The 25,087-nt window shown below is 34.2% G+C and overlaps 1 pseudogene; it reads left to right on the top strand.

Moving 5' to 3' along the window:
- Nucleotides 1-1,405: 1,405 nt before the first annotated feature.
- On the top strand, nt 1,406-6,807 carry LOC132056715 (acid phosphatase 1-like; annotated as a pseudogene).
- The last annotated feature ends 18,280 nt before the right edge of the window (nt 6,808-25,087 follow it).

Genomic DNA, 25,087 nt, shown 5'->3' with positions numbered 1-25,087 from the left:
ATAAGTATTTTGTTCTCACTAATGGAATGACCCAAAATTAAATTTTCCATTGATATATAAACGTTTTGGTTGTACCAAAGGGGCCAACGCAAGGTAGTTGCTCACAATTGTGACCACCGCCACCAACGCAAACAGTGGTGCCAGGAAGATAGTCTATTTTGCACGTCGGAATCGTCACCGCTCTTTTGCAGTGAAATTTTAGAAGAAAGATCTGGTCAGCTACAGTATTGGGGTTGCCAATGTTTGCTGCGAAATTTTGGAAGAAAGATTTGGTTGGCCAAGAATTTAATAGAAGATGAGAAGCTAAGAAGAAGATTTTAAACTGAAATTGAGAGAAGTTGTTTTGTAACTGAAAATTGATCTTAATAGGAAAAGGCAATTAATGTGAAACTGTAACTGAAATTTTTAATCTAAACAGATTTTAAACGCATGCCATTACAATTGGTAACCATTCGTATGAGCTGCTGAAGGGATGCAACTGTTCAGCCTTCATTTTTGAAAGAGAAAAATGAATATTTAATTGGAAAATGTGAGAAAAAGACAAAAAAAATAGGAAAAAAGAAAAATAGCAATTCTAACATGTGTGCGCGCACAACCCTATCATGCTTTCTCGCATGTTATATATATATCTATTATATATATATATATATATATATATATCAATTTCGTTTATCGCAAGTGAAATTGAACCTAACTCATTATAAGCGGTGCCTCTCTATTGTAGCACACCTATTCATTATGTTTGTTTCATTGCAATTGAGAAAACTCTTAGAAGGAAACCTCCTAAATTATCCACGTAAAATGTAACATAGATGCGTTCTTTGGCCTATTTTCTAACTTGCACAAACAATGAAGAGAGTGAGGCCACTCTTCATGTCACTTGACACGGATGTTTAGATAGAAAATCTTATTTAAATTAATCCGATTTTAAGTGTGTCTTTTACTTTCTTATTTGCGCGTAAAAAGAGTCATCTTTTATATTTAGTAAGTTAATGATCAAATATAAATACGATGACAAGTTTAAAACCACAAGATTCAAAAGACATTTTGGTACATTACACACATATTTAATTTATTACCACATGATTCAAAAGTCCCTTTTATTCCTTAAACTTTGTGCCTCATCAAATTAAGACATTCAAATTGGGACGGAAGAAATAAAATTCAAGGGATAAAAACAACACCTCATAATTTAGATATTAAATTAACAAAAAACGTGAATAGTTTAGTGGGTTTTTAAGAGTATAACACTTGAAATTCCGCGCAACATAAGAACGGGCAATTCAGAGAAATGCCCTTATTTCGGTGTTTCCCCTCAAATTTTCATTAAATAAAAAATAGAAATAGAAAATAAACACCGATTTGAGGGGCAAAAATTAAAGACGAGTCCATATGAAGGAATTTTTTGCATAAGAATGAGGTTAAAAAAAAAAAAAAAAAAAAAAGTAAAAAGAATGAGCGCGGCCAAGTGAGACAGAATTAACGACCCAAAGGAATGGAGCAATGTGATTGGGCAGCCAAGTGCTACGTCTGTTAGGCGTATCAACTTTTGACATATTCTCTGCATATCCCATTCCATTATCTTCCATTACTACCTTCTTACTCTCTCCTTTTCTATCATCTTTTTCCATCTACATCCAAAATCGCAGTCACAGATAGCATCTACACATTTTATTTTACTTGTTGAAACGGAAAAAAAAAATGAAGAATTAAGAAAGTCCTTAAAAGGTTTTCTAATTATCACGAATCAAGAAAGGAAAAGCATCGAATCTCTGCAATACTCGAAACCCACCCCATCTCTCTGTATATATACAGTGAACTCAGCTCCCTGTATTTCTGGGAACACCCGATATGAGAATTTTTATTTTATTGTTTCTGTTTACTTTCGCCTTTGCACATGAAAATCTTAATACCCAATTGATTGTTGAGTTCCCTGAAAAGAATGAACCCCAATTGAAGGATGAGCTTGAGTTAGAGTGCCCAAGTTGGAGGTTTGCTGTGGAGGCTAATAATTTAAGCCCATGGAAAGTAATTCCAGAGGAATGTGCTGATTATGTGAGGAAATATATTAATGGTGGGGCTTGTAAGATGGAAATTGATAGAGTTTCTAATGAAGCTGGAGCATATGCAGAAAGCATGAAATTGGGGGGAGATGGAAAAGATGTGTGGGTTTTTGATGTTGATGAGACTTTGCTTTCCAATCTTCCCTATTATTCCCAACATGCTTATGGCTATCATTCTCATAACACTTCCCAACATTGGATTTTTATTTTTCCTTCTATTAAAGGAAAAGAGGTGTGCTTCAATCTACAAACACAAATGATGGATACATATGTCCCAATTTATGTGGCACTGTTTAAATTTCGAGAGTCAAGCAAAGTTTTCTTTGATCGTGATTTTTTCATATGACTTTTAAATATTTTGAATTGTTAATTGGAAACTTAGTAAATGCACCCTTCGGCCAACTAGTTTACCAATATGGCGAAGTATACACTACCTATACACTTCAGCTAGCGGTAGATGTTGTGTATAGATATGTATATTTAGTGTAAAGTAGACACTACTAATACACTGTGTACATATTTTGTAAACTAGATGGCCTAATGGTATTTGGCTGTAATTTTCCCTTGTACTTATTGTGATTTATAGTATATTTTACATAGTTATATTTTACATAGTTTTCAAATATGTATATTTTAAGGTCAAAAAGTAAGAAGTTTGACTTCCAAAATTCGAATGGTGCTGCATAAATTCGGACAAAGGGAGTAATAAAGAAGGAACTTTGTGCATTGCACTTGGAGTTATACTTGAGCTTTTCAGACATCTTGAATGTGCTTATGAGATCTTATTCGAGCATAATTCTCTGTATATTTGTATGCTACTGATTATTTTGGTTGATTTTCTGATGAGGCTTTTGTGGGGGTTATTTGTAGATTAGAGGTTTTTGATAGTGAGGAATTCGATTAATGGGTTGAGAAGGGAGTATCGCCAGCCATTGGGTCTAGTTAGAATCTTTATGAAGATGTTATGAGGCTAGGATTCAAAGTTTTCTTGCTTACTGGGCGCCGTGAAAGACACAGAATTGTTACAGTCGAGAATTTGATGAATGCTGGGTTTCAGGATTGGGACAAGCTCATACTGAGGTGAGTTATAGTAGTTTCGGATTTTATTTCAATGAAAGTGTATCAATTCATTACTGGAAATTGAAAATGGAAAATGAGCTAGAATCGATTATATGAATTATTTGTATCTATTCTGCACTATTCAGATCCAATTTATTCTTATACTAAATAGGAGTAATTTGTTTTGTATGACAAATTAGAGGTACCATTGACCTAACTTAGGAAGAATCAAATTGCTCCTCCTTAAGAATGAATTAGTTAGAGGGACGTCTGATGAGTACTTCACCATTAATTGTTTTTACATCATTGTCATGCTTAGTTGGTTGCTTAAGGTTATGGCTGCATATATTATACTTTCTGATCTCAATCAGGGGATCGGAATTGAAGTTTATTCATCATTTTACAGATGGAAATTAAAATCTATCAAAGGATTCGACATGCTACCATTTTCCAGGAACTTGTTTAGCCCTGCTTGGTCTGTAGACGGTAGCTTTAAAGACATGTTCAGGAACCAAAACTTTCGAAAGTAACAACTGTAGGTCTAATAATTCCTAGTTCAGCAAAATATTCACATGGCAAAAGAAACCAACACATGAAGCAATACCTAATAGATAACTAGTTAATCACGTTCAAATTGCTTAAATAGTTCATTTCCATCTTAAATATCGGTATTCTCCCTACCAGTCTGTGCTAAAGAATGCCAGTTTTGTTAGTTGGTGGTATAAATGTTTAACACATCTCCTTTATCAAGGATAGCAAAACATCTCATTGCTTGACCAAAAGAAAATAGAAATAGAGAACTCTAGAACTCAAGAAGAAATAAAACAGTAGAGATAATAATCCATGGGGAGTAAGGTTATAAACAAATACGGGCAGATAGTTTGAGATATTGAGTAGCATGTCTAGAAGAGCTCACCTAAATCATTGCTTTGTATGTGTGTCTATCTTTCCGTCTCTCTCTATCTGCGTACTGAAATTCTTTTCCAGGTAGAAGTATTTGAGTATAAAAGCATTATGGTCAAGTATTTAAAGGAGTTAAATTATTCTGCATGAGACTTCCTCCAAAGGAGTAAGAAGTGGAGTATTTTCCATATAATGTATATGATGATTTATCAACTAGATTGTCAAATCCATCAGAATGATTATTGGAAGGAATATGATGAAATAAAACCAGAAAAAAAAAAAAAAAAAAAAAAAAAAAAAAAAAAGCTCTTATACATAGTGCTTCATACTGTAGTTCTGAGCATGTGATCTTTTGATATCTGCAATTTGTCTCCATGACTTCAAAACGAAAGAGACTTCGGTTTTCTCAATCTCGACACATTATTCATCTAGGTGAACCTGTAGCAAGTAGATTTAGTTCTGTGTTTTAATTGTCTGAGTTTACCATATTGCATACGACTTCGCTAACAATCTGCAGATGCCAATGGGGAGGGGCGGGGCAGGACTAAACTCAATTTTTGAAAATTTTAAATGGGGTAGGGCGGGTGGCAGGTCAGCCCAATCCATTTGTAATTTTTTTAATCAAATGTATTACTCCTAGTAGTTTATCGTTGTCCCTTAGTTTTGTACCGTATACCAGAAATTTCTACCAGTTTTTTGGGATTCACTTGACTATCTCACCTTTAAAATTCTGCTGGTTATGTTTTATGTTTGTTTTTTTGTCAAATAGGACTGTAGGAGTACCATGGTTTTTTATACTTGTTCAGTTGTTAATTATCAATCTAAATTATAAGTTAAAAAAATTCAGAAAAAGGATAACATTACTTTGTCACTAGCTGGTTTCTTAAAGTAATAAAACAAAAGGGAGTAAATTCCATTCTTATAATGAAACCTACGCTATTGATTTTTTCAATTAGATTTTCTCTAGTTTTCAGCTTGATATACGTAATCCTCATTCTTGAGTTTTTCCAACAATAAATAATAAATGTTGACATATTTTTAATGTACTCATCAGGAATCACATTGGTTTTATATATGTGCTTTTGAAATAAGAAAATTTAATTATACCAAAATTCAAAGTCGAGACTCATAACCTCACTGATTAAATTTTGTTTTGGTTGGTTTGTTAGAATTTTAATGAAAATCCATCTAATTTGAAATGTTCAAGGGACACTAACTTAGTAGAAAAGAATGGTTAAAGAGACAAAAAAGAACAACAAAATAAGAAAAGAGAGCACTTAAATGGCGCAGGGCGGGACAGGGCTTAATGGGGCGGGGCGGGGCAAACTTTTTGGGAAAATGCTAAACAGGGCAGACAGGGCCGATCAAAATCTCAGCGGGTCAAGACTTGCACTGCCCTACCCCACACCGCCCCGCCCTGTCTGTCCTGCTCAAGAAAGTCATTTTTGGCACTTTTAAGTTAAGTATCACTTCTTAGTGCAACGATGTGAATACAAAGTGAAGATAAATCTATTAGCATGCATATTTTCCTTCTCTTTCTGCAATGCTATGCTTTCTGTTTGTTAGGTCAACGTCTGAAAAACAGCATGTGATTAACTTCTTGGGGTTTGGATACTAGTCCTCGTGTCGAAAGGAGGTTAAGAAACATAGATGCCGGCCTGAGTTTGGGGAAAAAGGGCTTGTGGGACTAGTTTCAGTAATGTGTACAATCCTGCAGTGATTGGACATTGTTTCCATGTGGAAAAGAAAGTTACGTGAACATGTGCACTGTTTCTTTCCTAGTGAGGACCAGTGTCACAATCAGGATATCTAACAAGGGCATTCAAAAAGATCCAAGAATGTCCTCTACCTAGGATTTAAGCCTACAACCTAGAGCAATTGTAGGACCAGCTTTGCAGCTAAACTAGAAAGTTCCATTATTTCAAGGAGATTCAACATTTTCTATGTTATATACAAAAACATTGAGATTAGTTGGACCCTCTTTTGATCATGTAGCTCCACCCCTGTTGAGGACCCTGATCAATGGTGCATTAAAGTATCATGCCTTTCTAGTTTCTAAGTAATCTTTCTAAATGCTAATAGGGTAAGAATCAAAGAACTGTTTTCTTTTCTTCTATGAGTTTTTTAATGTAGGCCTATATCCTTGGTAATTGAGTTTGGATTAATGTATATTAATGATGCTATGCAGGGGCTCAGAGGACCATGGCAAATCAGCAACAATTTATAAATCAGAGAAAAGGAATGAGATGGTAGAAGAGGGGTTTAGAATAGTGGGCAACTCTGGAGACCAGTGGAGTGATCTGTTGGGTTCTTCTCCATCTATTCGCTCATTCAAGCTCCCTAACCCAATGTACTACATTCCTTGACATGCCAATGTAATTGTCTCCTGTCCAGTGGCTATTCAATGAAATGCTGCTGGAAATAATGCCAATATAAATGTATTTCTTGTAATTCTTTGGACAAGAAAACTGATAACTAATACATTGTGTTCATACTGGGGTTGGAAATATTAGGAATATCAATCAGAAAATTGAACAAAAGGATAGAATCAACTTATCAGTTTAAATTGCTGCGTCGTGGCAAACCATTGCCTTGAAAGCGATTTCGGCCCGACTCCGGTGCAAATCGCTAAGGCTGGTCACTCCCCAAGGTTCCACAACACTCCCAAACACTTGCACTAGTGGTTGGAAGTATGGAATTGTGCAAAATAATTCCCCAAAAATTCACGAAGAAAGAAAGCCAAGGAAGGATAGAGTATTTGAGAAAGAGAAACAATAAAGGAGATGATATTTCTTTCTATGTTTTTTTTATAGATGAAGGCATCCAATTTATAGTTGTAGGAAATTAAAGTTACGGTAGGAATTAAACAACTCATCCGTTATGAGATGAATAGTTTTCATTAAGGCCAAAAGTAACATTCTGCACAATAACTTTTAGAGAATGAATGGGGTAATTTTACTTTGCATTCTCATCTGCGCATTCATTCGAGAGAGTGAATTGAATTTGTTTTTTTTACTTTGCATTCTCATTCATCATCATATTATACTAAAAGTGGGAAGCTCATATCTTCAAAGTTAGATTACAATTTTACCCTTGCACTAAATCAAAATGTAGTAAATAAAACATCTTATTAAATATTAAATAGTAATATTTAAATACATGAAGGTTAATTACAGGAGCTAGCAGCAATAATTGCAACTCTTTATAATTTAGTACATTGATCAGCATTACGTGCCAGCCTTTTCATTGCTATACATAATTAGTTAACATTTGTTAGTTTTTAATTTCTTTGTGTCATGTTATTAAATTTCAAAAGACGATTCAATATTGAAAAGTACTACATTTTCATTAAGTAATGGAAGATAGAAAGTCATTCAAATAAATGGAAAAGCTTGCAGTAAAGCACATTCGAAACTGAAGAACTTTCTTGAAAACAAAATTATTTTCCTTAATAAATGAGTACATTAAGTTAATTCTTTTCATTAACCAAGCTTCTCCCGAGAATAAAAAACTGATGAATTTTAAAAGTTGCAACCCATAAAACAGTGAAAACAAAATGATTCCTTCTTAAATGGGTACATTAACCAAGCTGATCTTATTTAATACTCCCTCCATTCCATAATAAGTGACTCTTTTAGCTCATGCACACCCCTTAAAAAATTGTCCACTCTTAGAAAATTAGGAGTGTTTTTACTAACTTCCCCCTAATTATATTTTAAGTTAACATGGGTTATTGAGTAATAATTAATGAATCTTGATTATTTAAACAAGGGCAATTCTGGAAGAATCTGCTCAAAATATTCTTGAAATCCTAAAGTGTCACTTATTTTGAAACAAAATAAAAGGCCTAAATAGTCACTTAATATGGAACGGAGGGAGTAGTATTAAACTAGAATTTGAAGAGTTCCTATTGATAAAACAATATACATATATCAACTTCATCTACAAGGAGACAAACGGTTTCTAGATGGTAATTCTTCGACTCAGTCTATTCATTTTAATTAGATTATTCTTTATAATGGAAGATATTGATATGGGTTTTGTTCGTTCTATATAATTTTATTTTTTCTAATATATATGTTGCATATATAAGTGGCTTCTGATAGAGTTTCAACAAGCTAAGTTGGAGATTACTTGGAGCATATAGGTACCTGGGTATTCGTCATTTCGGTGTGTCAAATTAAATTTTCCCAGAAGGTTAAAGGCGAACTAGACATGTATTTGCTATTTGGTGTTGTTTTTCATTTCAATGCTATATATTTTTACTTAGTTCTTTGTTTTTCAACTTTTCTTAGTTGAAAGACCGTAGGTCAGTGGCGGAGCCACTGCCCAGCAAGGGTGTTCAATCCTTTGTTGAAAAATTATACCGTGTAAACATGTCAATTATTACGTATTATAGATATATATTACATATTGAACACCCTTAATATATTTATTATATAAATTCGAACAATTCTAGCTCCGCTACTAATTTTTTCTTGGACATGTGGTAGTAAAGAAGAAAATAATTTTTGTACAAATTGGGATTTATCTACATGTTTGTGATGTACAAACAATTTGTTTGGAGATTTTGTTCTTTACAAGAAGTTATTAGTTTACCCGTAGTAATTGTGATAATTTGTGAATGTTGGTTGTGAGTATACATCAAAATCTTATAAACATTTATTTTTTCAGTCTTTACATGTTTGATATATATATATATATATATATATATATATATATCATCTCTTTTTAGGAGAGCATTATGATTTACGTCTTTTTATGGTCAGCACTTTACTGTGTTATGTAACACCTCTAGGCTCTAGGTAATTACTAAGTAACATATGTTATTAGGTTCTTCCCATAGTTTTATCTACACAAATTAGGTTGTATTTCATTGAATACGTTTCCATTCCTTTTTTGTTATCCTTAATATGTCTAATTTATTAAAATGGTCTCCTACTTATATCAAAATTAAATAATGGTGTGATTTATAAATAGACATCCTTAGTGACAAGGGAAGGAGGAGGCGTTTAGAAGAATATGAAGAAGAAAAATGCATGGCTAAATGTTACAAACGCATTTCGAATTAAAATTTTAAGCGTAATTTTTTTGGTCAAATTATGGATCTCATTGCTTTATTTGTTTTGTCTAGAAAGAAAAGTATTTTTTGAAAATAAAAATCACATTGATTCAGAGACGAAGAACATATCAAGCAAAATCTAAATTCATCTGTGGAAGATGAAAAAAAATGAATATCCATATCAAAGAGTTTAATTACGACTTATTTACGAGTCAAGTAGTCAATGCGATCGTGTGAACTTACTATGATTACCATTCATCATTTTCAGGAGTTTATATGTATTTTATTTTATATTTTAAAACTCAAAATAGTGTTCAATAATATTTTTGTAATTTTTAAAATTTTTGAATTCATTGATATGTGTAAACGCACAAAGTGCGTGCCCAAAAACTAGTTTAATAATAAATGTCAACGACTGGTTACCGTTGTGCATAAGTCATAACCCTATCTCTCTCTCTGATTCTGATTCCCTTATACTTGTATTGACAGAGGTTGGCAAGGACAAAATATAGTTATGTTCCTCCATTATGAAAGTTGATCCTTTCTTTACTTATCTAATCTAAACTATGATAAATTTGGTCAATGGAATTGATCGATAATCGTACAAACTTTCTTGCTGAAAAAAAGAAGAAAAGAAAGCCCAGTAGATGTGAGACAGCCAGACCTTCCCTGCCCCAGAGGGCACTGGAACTAAATTACATCAATTTGATCCTAAAGATATTAAGGTTCAAATAAATGTGTGGTGTAAAATTCCCTGAAAAGAACATATTCTATAGAAAATTACAACTCTGTACAATTACCATGCCATATGATGTTTGTAGCATAAATTTTTGTTGGACTAGTATTTATCTTATAACCTGATCAGTCAATTAAAGTCCTAATTAGACGTTGATTTTACTGGAATAAAAATAAAGATAATTGGAATTAGGAAAAGCATGATGATTGATCTTGATTAGTTGCAATCATGAAAAGATAAACCATGACGGACCTTGATGCCAAATTCTTGGTCAACCTATGATGAGTTATAGAAATGGTAAGTTTGAGAATTTAGATCTCTAAGAGCATGAGAATTGAATTCTCCCTCAGTATGACTTGAAATAAAATCGTCATGAATTCCCCCTTAGTAGAACTTGAATTTTAGTATAAATCCATGAATAAGACTGCTACCAAGTACCAACCACTCCTTGGGCACAAATCACAATTGTGTTTGATGTTCATTCTTGTCACTAGCATGTACAAATCATTTAGATTTCTCCTCTTTTTCTTAATTAATTTGTTTAATTTTTGTCCTGCTCGATGGAGGATCTCCAAATTTTTTTTGTCAAAGTTGAGGGTATCATGCCTCTTGGGAAAAAGTAAAGTTAATATAAGCTCTTAAGAGCCTATTTGAAAAAGTCTATTAATTAGTATAAGCCTTAATTAAAGCCTATATCAAAGAAGCGTCAACAGTTGACACTCAATTACATTACATATTAATGTCGGTGTCTTTGAGTAAGGATTAAGTCAGCAGCCAATAATCTAAAAGGTCAGCTCTGTTTACTCTTTGATTTCAACGCTGAGCTAACCCATCATTTTCTGTTATTTTTTGTGATTGCTCTAGCCAATGCACTTCGTGATTATTGCCAAGCAATTTTTTTCACAGCATGGTTAAAATGAAGGGTGTTGCTATTTGGCACAACTCAAAATGCAACAACTCGATTAAAAAGTCTGTTGTACCTTTAACGAAGAATTGGCTCCATAGTTAATATTTTCCTCTAAATCTTTTCCCTCCAAGACAAAACATTTATTACACTTAGCATGCTTAATCTTTTTATTCTTTCAACACTTAGAGATCATAAATTGGTATTTTATAAATATTTTTTTATTTTTCCCTCTAAAATGTTTATACATATAGACATACACGTAATTTAGTTATACAGTCAACCTATTTATACGGTCTACAATACAAACTACATGTTTATGTAAACTATAAATATCTTATAAACAATAGAAGAAAAAAAAACTAAATTAAATAGAAAACTTGTCTACTTCTTGACGAAATTTCATTTATTTTATAAGAAAAAATGATTGAGTTGAATCAAAACTTAGTAAAAACTTTTACTCAATTCGATATAATATATTTAGCTATATTGAAATAATTTAATGTTTTAATTAAAGTCAATCATAATGTTGACTGCTTGTTTCATATATTGTTTGCCATTTTAAAAAAAATTAATTAAATTAAATAAAAACTTATTAATTGTTCCTCAATCATATATAATACTTATCTATATTTTTTTCTAAATTAAATATTTCATTCAAAGTCAAACATAATGTTGACTACTTGTTCCATCCGCTGTTTTTGTAAAAGAAAACCGATTGAAGTAAATCAGAACTTGTTAATTGTTACTCAATTATATCTAATACTTTGCTAATTGAGATAATTCAATGTTTAAATTAATGTCAATCATAGCATTGACTACTATATATATATATATATATATATATATATATATATATATATATTTTTTTTTAAAAAAAGATTGAATTAAATCAAAATTTAGCACACATTTTACTCTATCATGTATAATACTTAGGTAAATTGAAAGCAATTCAATTCAATTAAAATCGACCATAGTGTTGACTGCTTGGTACATCCACTGTATTTTTTAGATTGATTGAATTAGATTTGAACATGCTTATTGTTACTCAATCGTATCTAATACTTAGTTAAATTGAGATAATTCAATATTGCAATTAAAATCAACCATAGTGTTGACTACTTTTTATGTACATTTTATCTTGAATTGAATCAAAACTTAGCAAACATTTTACTCCATCTTACATAATACTTAGCTAAATTGAAGCAATTCAATATTTTAATTAAAGTCAATCATAGTATTGACTACTTGTTATCCACATTAAAAAAATGATTGAATTAAATCTAAACTCACTAATTGAATCAAAACTTACCAAACATTTTACTCAATAATTTATATTAATAATTATCTAAATTGAAGGAATTTAATGTTTCAATTAAAGTCAACTATAGTGTTGACTACTTGTTACATCCACTATTTTTGTTTAAATTGATTGGATTAGATCTAAACTTGCTAATTATTATTCAATTCTATCTAATACATATCTAATTGAGATAATTCAATGTTTCAATTAAAATCAACCATAGTATTGACTACTTGTTACATTTTTTTTTTAAAATATAAAAAAATAGATTAAATAAATCAAAAGTTGCTAATTGTTACTCAATCATATATAATACTTAGCTAAATTAAAGAAATTTAATTAAAGTCAATCATAATGTTGACTACTTATTACATACACTATTTAAAAAAAAAGTTGATTGAATTAGATCTAAACTTATTAATTGTTACCAACTCTATCTAATACGTAGCTAAATTGAGATAATTCAATGTTTCAATTAAAGTAAACCATAGTGTTGACTACTTGTTACATCCACATTTTTTTCAATTGATGAAATTGAATCAATAGTTATCGATTTGTTTTACTCAATCTTATATAAGCAATACTTAGTTAAATCGAACCATTTCGATATTTCAATTAAAGTCAACCATAATGTTGAGTTGTTACATTCACTATTTTTTTTAAAATTTATTGACTTAAATTAAAATTTGTTAATTGTTACTCAATTATATCTAATGTTTAGCTAAATTGAGTTAATTTAATGTTTCAATTAAAGTCAGTCATAAAGGAATAAATGAAAAAATAAAAGATGAAGAGAAAATAGGGTAAATGAATGTTGGTTATCAATGTTAAATATGAACTCCGTTTCATCATAATCTTTAAATAAAAAAAGCCACAAAAAGAAATAAAAGAAAAATATAAGCTTCTCCCGTCTCTGTGATGACCAATGAAAAAATGAAGAATTTATATACATGTTAGTATGTACTTTTATAAATCTTTGTTAATAATTTTATTTCTATTTTTACTAGAATATTTTTTTATGTAACCACATATATAGCCTTATATCAAAGAGTACAGAGGTATATAAATCCGAGGAATTGGAAGAAGATATGCTTTCCAAAGAAGATATTTTTGAATAGTATTTTTTTGAAAAATAGGCATGCAAAAATTTGTCTATACTGTATAAGAAAAAAAGTAGGTTGTATAATAAGTTCTACTTTTTTTCTTACTATAGGTAATTGGTCATCATCTATTAGATGACCAATAAAACAACAAGAAATAAATAAATAAATAAATAATAGGAATATACATATATATATATATATATATATATATATATATATACTATGTTCTACTTTTTTTCTTACTATAGGTAATTGATCAAAACACCTATTTGATGACCAATAAAACAACAAGGAATAAATAAATAAATAAATAAATAAATAAATAAATAAATAAATAGAAAAGAGGAATATACGTATATATATTTACTATATAAGTAAAGTATACATTCAAAAAGAATGCATGGTTTTCTCTAGTGATTGTCATTGGGAAGAAAAATGTAATAATGATCTTGGGTGAAGAGAGTAAAATTTAAATGAATTTGAAATTTGCTTCTAAAATTTTCAGAAAGGGCATAAACGTAATAGATAACGATGGCATTTGTGCAATTTGTGCCAAAAATCCACTTGAATTTACATTAATACCCCTAAAAAGGTGAAGTTGTGCCATTTGTGGTTGTGCCAAATATATTTTTCCTAAAATGAATTTACCCTCTAACCATTTAAAGCAGATTAAATGCTTTTGAATTTTTATTGCTTTTTTTTTTTTTTTTTTTTTTTTTTTATAAATTTTATGAGTTTAAGTTCTCATGCACTGATAATATGAATATATTAATATCATCGAATTATTTTTAAGGTAATTAATTAGATCCAATTTTTATAATAAATATAATACTTGATAATCTGATAAAATGATACATAAATTATTATCACACATTAAATTACATTGATAATATATAGAATATTTACATTATCAGTAAATATAACTTAAATTCCTTTTTATTCTCTTAATTCTTTTTATCTCGTTCAAGAATCAAAGGATCCTTTGAGTTCAACAAATATCTCACAATAAATGCTTGTAGCATAAGCAAATACTGGGCCAACAGCATTTTCTTGCTGGTTGACATTTAAGAAAGGATATTTAGCCATTTGGCCATGAATAAAATTTGAAATATTTTGAAAATTATTTAAGTATCTTTTTATTAAATTGGCTCATTATTTCGATTTTAAATTTGAAATATAGAATTTGAAGTTTGAAAAACAGATTTTAGAACATTTCATATTTTTTTCAAACTTTCCTTCACGAAGCTTTACTCTATTTTCATGTCTAAACACAACTGACCACTTTCAAAATTCGTTTTTAAACTTAGTTAGGACTTTTCTTTTTAAAATATCAACCAATTCATGCTCAAACGCCTAATTTAATGAAGTGAACCACATGAATACGAGATGGGGTATGTATTATGCTACAATAGTTAATTCGTGTATGTTGACAGAGCATGACACCTAAGAACTCCATAACATTTGAAATTTTATTGTGGTGCTGATTAATATGTTTGGTACAACCGTGTTTAAGTAACTTGTGCGTCTCATTTATGGCGAGTTTGATTTATATTTCCTAACAAACTCATCCAAAATCAAAATAATGTCACTTATTAATTACTTTCATCGCATTAAGAATTACTCCCCTGCCTCCACCTAATGTGGAACAGTGGAAGTCTCTCAACAGTATGGTTCTAAATTTGGCAGGACTAAAGAGATTTATCAAAAGAAATTGTAAGCTTTAACATCAATCCAAGAACTTTAATTTTTGTAGGTTGTAGACTTTTAAAAACGAAACTATAATATCCCCCTTTTCTCATGCTGGATGATTGTGTTTTGTCTAGAATGTTAAATTTGGTGTACTTTTTAGTCTCATTTACGTAATTTATAATCAAATATCCTCCTTTTCTCATGCTGGATGATTGTGTTTTGTAAAGAATGTTAAATTTGGTGTACTTCTTAGTCTCATTTACGTAGTTTATAATCAAAATTTGTACTATGTGAAAGTTTTAAACCGTAACCACAATACATCAATTAATACTAAAACAATATTATAAATAAGAAATCAGTAGAACTATGTGTGGCATATGAAATAGAAAGCTTAAAGCGAAGAAATTAATTATATCAGAAGAGGGTAAGTGCACCTTTCCTACGACGGGGTGTTGATTACTTTAAAGACCATTCCAACCAAATTGATTATCGACCAAACAACAGGAACAGGTGTACAATATTAAGGTACCATGCATTGCAATGAGGTGGTTGTTGCAATCCATGAGCTGTTCATTTTAGTTTTGGCTATTTTGAAGAAATAAATTTGCAAGCCTTTTATTCTGTTAAGATTGTAAGAGTAACAATTAATAGTACCAAATGTTGTGTTGGGGCGGTAAATACACCATTATTAACTGAAGGTATCGGATTTGAATTATGGGAATAAAATCATTTTGATAGCCTCTATGTGGCTTTAGCACTAAAACGGAATTTGCCTGTGCAAATATAAATTAATCGAACCTCAAAACAAGCATTGAAAACTGATAGGGAAATGAAAAAAATATATATTTAGGAGTAAAACATCGGGGATAAAATAATGGGGCACTCTGGGTGTATACGAGCTTTTAGGGTTGCAAACTGCAATCATCCTCACGTGGTTGGATGGGGCCAATCCTCTTGATTATGCTAGGAAAAGAGAATTACCAACGCAACCCCCAAAAAAGAAAAAAAGAAGAAGAAAAGGTGAAAAAGAACTAAGATTAATAATGGGATAGTAACATATGATTACGACTAATAATTAAGACAAGGAACTACCACCTAATTTTAAATGAATAAATGACTGTTGGGTTTCTGGATGAGGTGTGAATGGGAAATGGAAGAACTCAAAATGGAGGGAAATGGAAAAGTTTTTTTTTACAAAGGAACTTTGTCCCTCATTTGTCACCTGGAAGAGTTGCATCTCTTCGGACTGGACTCAACCTTCAGGCTATACATACTTGCTATTCCACTTTTTTTTTTTCCTTACGAAAATTTTCTGCACTTTCTTTTCTTTCTGCATAATATGTTTGTCACGTCCCGAACCATGGCTTGGGCGTAGCATGACACTCGATGCCTGACTGGATGTGACCGAGCGAACCACATGGTCTGCTGACTCAACATGGGCAAGAACTGATGCGGAATAAATTATGAACATGCATAATTTAAATAAAGCGTGGGACCATATATCATAACTCTGAAAATATCATAATATCATAATGCGGAATAGTCTGAATAAATATAATAATAATGAGCCAAAATGGCTAGACGACTCTGAATATCTGATATAACATAACTAACTAGTCTATGAAACCTACGACATGAATCTGATTACTAAATTGTTTACCGGGACAAGGCCCCGGCATACCTTAACTGCATGACCGAAATAAACATAAGTAAAGCTAAAACCTCGAATAGAATGGGGCTCACCAAAAGCTGATATGTGCTGAGTCCTATCGTGCTTATCCGTTGTACCGTAAACCGCATCGTGAAACGGACCCCTGTGCAAATAAAGGGGACATCGGACACTTGAATTGTCTTGGTATGTAAAAACCGAATGAAATAAACATGGCACATGAAATAATAGACCGAAATCGAAATTGTAAGCCGAACATGAAGGTGAGCATCATCGACATGAGTAAATGTATAACATGAGTAAAACGTTTCATGTGTGTATCTATATATATATATATATATATATATATATATATATATATATATATATATATATATACGGACAACATGGGATCACCACGTGGGTACGTGGAGTCTGGTACTTGGCCCGACCGCACAGAGCAGCCCCACACCTTGCTAGGATATGAGACATAAGCATCACATGAAAATGGATCCAATTCAACTGTCCGAAGGTGTCGTCCTGATCTGGGCGGATCGACCCTTCCCTACGTTGGAATATGTAGTTTCAAGCTACCTGAGGCTTCTCGGTAAACCTATGCTACTCCCAAAACATGAACATAGATATCGTTGGCATCTAGGCCGATGGTCTGTATAACATGGCTTGCAATCATGACTTGTAAACTTGATTCATAAACATGGCTTGTAAACATGATTTCATGAGTATAGTATAGCATGGATATAATTACATAGTATAACTTGTATAAAACATGGATGCATATAGAATTTCGTGAAATATATGTAAAGGTTCATATCTTGCATTTAAGAATCCATGGAAAGCAAAGTATGGGTTCTTCATTGATTACGAAAAGATTCTCAATAACCAGAATGAAATATTAAGAACACAATAACGAATTAATCATACAAACATAGTGAATTATGATGCATATACTTAGGGTTATCATGAACATGTTTAAAACTCTAGTTTGATAAACTTTCATATAATCATGGAAGAGCATGGAGTGGGCAAGAACAATGATGTTCCCATACGTAGATAGAAACGCTACATAACTTAATCGCTCCAAAACTTGTAACAATTATCTGAACTTGGAGAAGAAATCCAAAAGCCTTAATCTTGAAGCCCTTAGATGGGTTTTCTTGAAAACCCTAGGTTAGGAATAATGAATTCTTATTTAGCAATCTTGGATACATGTTAGAATTCACTTGGAATGATGGGAATAGGCTTACCTTGGTGTATTTTAATGGTGCGAAGAGAGAACCTTCGTGCTAGGGCTTGAGAGTATGAAAAAAATAGAATAAAAGACTCAAGTCCCGTATTTATACTTAACCGAGTCGGGAGATTATACGGTCAACTTGTACGGTCCGTATTTTGATATACGGTCCATATAAACTGATCGTATTTAAGAATGACAAAAATTCCAGAAATTGAAATTTCTCAAACAATAATTACGGACCGAGATACGGTTGGTATTTCTTTATACGGCCACCAAGTACGGTCTGTATTTAAGCATTTAAATAAGTTGGCAAATTCCAGTGACTTAAGATTTTTCATACTTCGATACGGTCTAGAAGTACGGATCATATTTCTAGATACGGTCCGTATTTAAGGATTATTTTTCCACCTTGTCCAAAACGGAATGCTAATATATTGAGCCTGTTTTGATACGGCCAGAGGTACGACCTGTATATCTCAAAATACAGCCAGTATCTTTGGCCGTATAAATCCTATTTTTGCTGAAATGAATCAGTTTCCAACTCGAACATTCCCCAACTGATTTTCTAATTCCTGAATAAAAAACATGACTTAGTTTAAAGGTACGAGGTGTTACAATATCTCCCCCTTGGGGTCATTCGTCCTCGAATGATAGGTCATGTTTAATATTAGAACTGGACATGGCTTGAATACATGAATGCGAAGGAAACGTGACATGAAACATGGAGACTGAATTAACATGACATGGTTACATGGAAACATGAATACTGAGACATGGAACATGGGCACTGGATACATGACATGAGCGTGAAACATGAGACATGACATGGATTATGGAAGGGTTACCTTGAGCGTTCTCTACTTGCTCTTCAAACAAATGAGGATATCTGGATTTCATGTCTTCCTCGGCTTCCCATGTAGCCTCTTCAACTTTCTAACTTCTCCATAAGACCTTTATTGAGGCTACTTCCTTAATTCTCAACTTGTGAACCTGACGATAAATGATAGCTATAGGGATCTCTTCATAAGTCAAACCATCCTTAACTGTTACGGTGTCACAAGGAACAACAAACGACGGGTCTCCCACACACTTTCTCAACATAGACACATGAAACACTAGATGAACAGCAGCCAACTCTTGTGGTAACTCAAGCTCATAAGCTACTTGACCAACCCTTCGCAGGATTCTATAAGGTCCAATATATATGGGGTTGAGCTTTCCTTTCTTGCCAAATCTTATCACACCTTTCATAGGTGAAACCTTTAGGAACACGCAATCGTCAACTTGAAACTCTAAGTCTCTTCGTCACACATCTATATAGGACTTCTGACGACTCTGAGCCATTTTCAAACGCTCTTGAATCAACTTGACTTTCTCTATAGCCTGATAGATCAAATCTAGTCCCAACAACTCTGATTTACCAACTTCAAACCAACCAATAGGTGATCTAATCCTTCGCCCATACAAAGCTTCAAACGGTGCCATCTTGATGCTAGCATGATAACTGTTATTATAAGCAAACTCAATAAGAGACAAATATTCATCCCAATTACCTGTGAAATCTAGGACACATACTCTTAATATGTCCTCAAGAGTCAGAATGGTACGCTCTGCCTGGCCATCCGTGCGAATGCGAATGGCTTGTCCGAGGTTTACCTTGGTACCCAATCCTTTCTGAAAGGACTTCCAAAAGTTCACTGTGAATTGAGCACCACGATCTGAGATAATGGACACTGGGGTCCCATGCAATCTGACAATCTCGCGAATATACAACTCGACATAATCTTCTGCTGAATCGATGGTCTTAACTGGAAAGAAGTGTGCTGACTCAGTAAGTCAGTCCACAATTACCCAAATTGAATCATGTCTGTGGGATGAGCGAGGTAGACCTGTTATGAAGTCCATGTTTATCATCTCTCATTTCCAAACAGGAATATCAATATTCTGAGCCAACCCACTAGGCCTCTGGTGCTCGGCTTTCACTTGCTGACAATTCAGACACTTAGCCACAAAATCCGCTACATTCATTTTCATATCGTTCCACCAATAAATTTCCTTGAGATCATGATACATCTTAGTGGAACTTGGATGATTGGAATACCTGGAGTTGTGAGCTTCTGACATAATCTACTTTCTAAGCTCATCAACATCTGGAACACATAATCTGCCTCGGTACCTCGAGGTACCATCATCTCCCCCTTGTTCAAAAGCTGTTGTCTTATGCTTATGAATCCCCTCTTTCAGCTGTAACAAGTAGGGATCACTAAACTGCTTCTCTTTAACTTCTACCACTAAGGAGGAATGAGCTCTATTCTAAACAACAAAAACACCATCTTCGGAGTCCAAGATTCGCACACCTAGATTAGCTAAACGTTGAACTTCCTTGGTCATAGTTCTTTTATCTTCCTCAACATGAGCTAAACTTCCCATGAAACGCCGACTAAGAGCATCGGCTACTACATTTGCCTTTTCTGGATGATAGAGAATATCTACATCACCATCCTTAAGCAATTCGAGCCATCTTTTCTGCCTAAGATTCAGCTCTCTTTGCTTGAAGATATACTGCAGGATTTTATGATTGGTGAAAATATCCACACGCGCTCCATATAAATAATGATGCCATATCTTAAGTGCAAAAACCACGGCTGCCAACTCTAAGTCATGAGTCGGATAATTCTTTTCATGAGTCCTACGCTGACGCGATACATAAACTACAACCTTACCATGCTGCATTAAGACACATCCGAGACCAATTCTCGAAGCATCGCAATAAACCACAAACCCTTCCGTTTCCTCTGGCAGCGTCAAAACTGGAGCAGTAGTCAACCTCTTCTTCAACTCTTCAAAGCTTTGCTCACATGCATCTGACTACTGAAACTTAACCTTTTTCTGAGTCAACTTGGTCAACGGAGCTGAAATAGAGGAAAACCCCTCCACAAAGCGTCTATAATAACCCGCCAGACCCAAGAAACTTCTTATATTAGAAACTGAAGTGGGTCTGGGCCAATTCTTTACGACATCTATCTTCTGAGAGTCAACCCTTACACCTTCAACTGAAATTACATGGCCTAAAAGTGCCACTGACTTAAGGCAAAATTCACACTTTGAGAATTTAGCATAAAGCTTACGATCCCGATGTGTCTGCAACACTATTCTGAGATATTCTGCTTGTTCAGCCTCACTACGGGAATACACCAAAATATCATCAATGAAAATAATGATGAATAAATCAAGATAAGGCTTGAAGATCCTGTTCATAAGATCCATGAAAGCAGCTGGTGCGTTTGTAAATCCAAATGACATGACAAGAAATTCAAAATGACCATAATGGGTTCCGAAAGCGCCTCTTGAATATCAACTTCCTTAACCTTTAGCGATGGTATCCGATGCGAGGTCAATTTTGGAATAGACGGGCACTGCGAAGTTACTCAATCAAATCACCTATTCTGGGAAGAGGGTATCTGTTCTTAATGGTGACCTTGTTCAACTGAAGGTAATCAATGCACATGCGTAAGGAACCATCTTTATTTCGGACAAATAAGACTGGCGCGCCCCGGTGAGACAATTGGCCTAATAAATTGTCACGACCCAACCCCGTAGGCCGTGACAAGTGCCCGAGCTGGGCACTCGTACACACCCATTAACCAGAATCAGCATACAAATAACTTATACATACAGAAAAGTAAAACGTCGCCCCCAAAGCTATCACATATATACATATATACATATCGCAATCCACAACTTTCAAAGCGAGAGGATATCGCGCGTAGCCCCAAGGCTATCATAATATAGGGGGACGCCCAGAACACAAATCACACAGACACAACTGAACAATAACTACCCACAACCCACACGTATGTCTACAGACCTCTAAGAGTAACAACAGAATCACATGACGGGACAGGGCCCCGCCGTACCCCTGAATAAGCATACATACATATATATACCACGGAAGTGTCTGTGCCAAAATATAGGCTCCGGAATAAGAGAGCGCCCCAAGATAGCTGAATGGAAATCCTAAGCTGGCGGATCACCAAAACGAGTATCCGTACTGCGGGCATGAAACGCGACCCCGATGAAAGGGGTCGATGCGAAATATGTCGAGTATGCAAAGCATGAAATACAGTAAATAGGATCATAATCGGAACAAGAAGTACAAAAAATAAGTACAATATCCGAATATCAAAATGCTTACTTTTGAAACATAAATCATGCATGTCATATCCGCCCATTATGGGACTCGACGGATAGAACATGGTCGCCACCCCGTCTTTGGCGCCATAACACATCATACTCCAGAATATTGTATAACTCCGTAACTCGACATAATCCCATAACACATCATAACACCATAACACATCATAACGCCATAACACATCATAACACCAGAATGCATATATATACATATAACGTGTCCCGGCCCTCTAATGAGGGACTCGGTGAACAATGCAGGGGAGTTGTGCACGAATACGTGTCCTGGCCGGGACTCGGTGAAAAAGTAATGACAAACATGCACGAGCAGAGTAGTGAGAAACCATATGCATAAAAATCAGCTTTTAAGACTCAATAGATACGTAGACAAATCACGCTCGAGTATCAAACGATAGTCATATTAAATCCGTTCTAAATACCATTAGGAGTACGTTAAAAAGAGTTTTGGGGATCGTAGACATGTATCAAACCAATCCGAGCCCGCCCATGAAAGTTACGGGCATTATTCGCTATAGAACCTTTTACGAATGTATCGAAGCGATCCGAGCCCGTCTATGGAAGTTACGGACATTATTCGACATAAAATTCCTTTAGGAACAAAACTTTTATGCGGCATTGACTATCCAATCACACAAAAGACATAAGGACCATAGCTCGAATATATTAGGAATGCTAACATCAAGAAGCGAATAAGGATCGTAGACATGCTCGGATCTTATGAATAGAGTTACCCAAGGCTCGTATCATATCTTACTTACATCTAAGACATGCCAAAAGAAAGAAAGGGTAAGCTTTACATACCTGTTCCACCTCTTACTCGCTACGCTTCTTCGTCCAAGATTCGCAAGTCTACATTTAAGAGGATTTACACAATCATTACACTCATTATTACATGCTTGTCTTAGTCCTTCAAATAAATTCATTTATAGTCTGCCGAAATTTCGGCAACATCTCCCCTGTTTATATGCCTAGCCCGAAATTCCAATTCAATAACCAACAACATCAACAACAATACCAATAGTAATAACATCATTTCCAACACAACATATGCCATAAAATAGCCCACACACTGTTTTCCCATTTTCTCAACCAACCAACTTGCGATACGACTAATTAATAACTTTATTTCCGTAACGAAGCCGAAATTAATACCAACAACATCGATAATAACATCCTCAATATACTACAAAATAAATACATATATTTTTATCCAAATTTCTCTTCAAGCCTAAATTCATAATCCGACAACGCCAACAAACGAATTTATCGCACTATTCCCTCCATTCTAATCCGTTAAAACTCTGAATAAACTTGTTAACAATGAAAAGGAACCTTAATCTTACCTCAAGTGTGCAGCCACCACGTCCACCCTCTTCTTCTTGGTTGATTTTTAGCTCAAATTGAAGGCAACGCGACGTACGACACTTTTCTCTTCATGGGTTCGGAATTCGGGGCTCAGATTTTGGTCAAAATTGGTTTTTCTCTCTAGGCTCTCCTCTCTCTTTTTCTCCAGAATTTTCTGGGTGTTTTGGTATGAAAAATGAGGAGAAAAGGCTGAAATTTTACTTAAAAAGGTGTGGGTAATGGGCCTGACCCGGTTGGGCTCGGGTTGGGCCTGACCCACTGACCTTTTTTCCTTAAAACGTTCATATCTCCTTATCCCGATGTCGCCTATGAACCCACGACCTATGGTTGAAAATCTATTTCAATTATATACAACTTTCATTCTGGGAGTTTTCCCAAATTCCAAATTCATAATACCGTTTTGGCCCCTCGAAGTCAGATCGCCCGAAAACGTTTTCTTAAATCGTCCTTTTGGAGGGCTTACACTCATTTTTGGCTTATGGGTCCTTTTTAGGACTTGCTCAACTTCACATGTACTACCCATATATCTCTTCATATGTCCTTTATAAAATCCCTACATGTGGGCCCCACCTTAACTTATGGTTACGAGGGCTATCATCGTGTAACTTGTTAACCGATTTACTCCATACGATCTCCAATGTCATATGTACACTCTTATACGCGATAATATAATCTTTATCCCTAATTCTTGTATAACTACTCGCTCTCCCTGAGCTCGTACTAAGCCATCGACAGTCTTGGTAACGCAAACTTTCCGGGGTGTAACATCTTTCCCCCCTTTAAAACATTCGTCCTCGAATGTTGCAGTTTACAACCCACGATGCCATCTTTGCATTTACCCCTTCGGTGCCACCTTGAGCTATCTTTTTGTACGCGTTGATCTTAGATATCCAATGTACTGGGTTTTTTGTGCTACCCTCTACTCAGGCTCTGCAATCCTTCCTTTAATACTATCGTAATTGATGCATTATTGCATCATTTTTTTCTACAAACTAGTGCCCGAGCTGGGCACTCGTACACACCCATTAACCAGAATCAGCATACAAATAACTTATACATACAGAAAAGTAAAACGTCGCCCCCAAAGCTATCACATATATACATATATACATATCGCAGTCACAACTTTCAGCAGAGGATATCGCACATAAGCCGGCAAGGCTATCATAATATAGGGGGACACCCAGAACACAAATCACACAGACACAACTGAACAATAACTACCCACAACCGACACGTATGTCTACAGACCTTTAAGAGTAATAACAGAATCACATGACGGGACAGGTCCCCGCCGTACCCCTGAATAAGCATACATACATATATATACCACGGAAGTGTACGTGCCAAAAATATAGGCTCCGAACAAGAGAGCGCCCCAAGATACCGAATGGAAATCCTAAGGCGGATCACCAAAACGAGTATCCGTACCTCGCGGGCACGAAACGTGCCCCCCGATGAAAAGGGGTCGTACGAAATATGTACCGAGTATGCAAAGCATGAAATACAGTAAACAGGATCATAATCGGAACAAGAAGTACAAAAAATAAGTACAATATCCAGAATATCAAAATGCTTACTTTTGAAACATAAATCATGCATGTCATATCCGGCCCATTATGGGACTCGACGGATAGAACATGGTCGCCACCCCGTCTTTGGCGCCATAACACATCATACTCCAGAATATTGTATAACTCCGTAACTCGACATAATCCCATAACACATCATAACACCATAACACATCATAACGCCATAACACATCATAACACCAGAATGTATATATAT

This window comes from Lycium ferocissimum, chromosome 5, assembly GCF_029784015.1.
Source record: "Lycium ferocissimum isolate CSIRO_LF1 chromosome 5, AGI_CSIRO_Lferr_CH_V1, whole genome shotgun sequence".
Classification (NCBI taxonomy): Eukaryota; Viridiplantae; Streptophyta; class Magnoliopsida; order Solanales; family Solanaceae; genus Lycium; species Lycium ferocissimum.
This window is presented reverse-complemented; position numbering and strand designations above follow the sequence as displayed.